The following is a 1,292-nucleotide window of genomic DNA, read 5'->3' as shown; positions in this document are numbered from 1 at the left end:
AGGTGGTAATATTACTCAACGTCATTAAACAAAGCCTTGGGAGCTTAGTGCATCGAATAAAAACCCAAAGACTTCGCTTGTTAGGCCATGCTACGCGAACGAACGAAGGCGCTCTGGCCAAAAAAGTATTTCAATCAACACCGTAGCTTGGAAAAAGAGGAATAGTGAGACCTCCATTTAGCTGGGAAAAGGCAGAATTGATCGCCTTTAGTGACTTGTTACGTAACGGCAAAAATCTCTAAGGCGGTTATCCTCGAGTCAATGCTGTGGTTGTTGTAGCGATAAGGTTACTCCCCGAAGGCTTTGGGGAGTGTTATCGATATGATGGTCCTTTGGCGGATACATATCCGGTACGCTCCGGTAACACAGCACCATTAAGGTGCTAGCCCGACCATCTCGGGAGCGATTTATATGGCCACATTAAACCTTCAGGCAATCCCTCCCTCCCCGCCCTCAAGTTCCATGAGGAGCTTGGGGTCGCCAGAGCCTCGTCTGGTAGTGAAACAGGATTCGCCGCGGATATGTGAGGTTGACAATTGGGTTTGGAGAAGCTATATATTGCGCTGGCAACCTGAAGGGTTGTGCTACACAGCCCCTTGAATCTGGTATTTCAGTCGCCTCTTACGACAGGCATACCTACCGCGGTTATATTCTGACCCCATGTAGCCGGCTGAGGATTCCATCAATGTGGGATAAGGGGCAGGCATCCTTAATTGTTCGTTCGTTGACTTTGCGAGCGTCAACACACAAGCGGTTTGTCGTCCCTTTTATTACCAGCGTTACCGGCGAATTCCAGCTGCTGTTGGACTCCTCGAATACTCCCAAGCCCATCATACGATCCAACCCGCCATAAATTAGTTTTTGAATAGCTCGTGAAATCGGGTAATGGCGCTGCTTTACTGGCAGATTCTAGTCAACCACCTCGATGACGTGTTCCTCCTTATCTGTTTGGCCTAACCCTAATACCGCGAAGGACGGGAGTTGGGCTTTTACACACTGCAACCTCGCATCTTGCTCCGGCGTTAAAATGTGCTGCACAGCGTCGAAAGACAAGTCACCCTCGGCGGGCACGAGCTCCGCCACACTGGCACCATTCGCACTCGCACTCACACCCTTGCTCACCACACTCTTACCAAATTCTTTCCAAAAATCTATGCCGAGATAAACCTGTTGCTGCAAGTCTGGTACTATCAAAAATTCCAAATCTTTTGTGGCATTATCCCAAACCACAGGTAACTTTATTACCCCTACCACGGCGGTTTCCTCTCCGTTCGCGGTCCGGAAATTTTGGC

The sequence above is a fragment of the Eurosta solidaginis genome, chromosome 1 (genome assembly GCF_040869045.1).
Source record: "Eurosta solidaginis isolate ZX-2024a chromosome 1, ASM4086904v1, whole genome shotgun sequence".
In the NCBI taxonomy this organism is placed as follows: domain Eukaryota; kingdom Metazoa; phylum Arthropoda; class Insecta; order Diptera; family Tephritidae; genus Eurosta; species Eurosta solidaginis.
Note: the sequence above shows the minus strand (reverse complement) of the source record.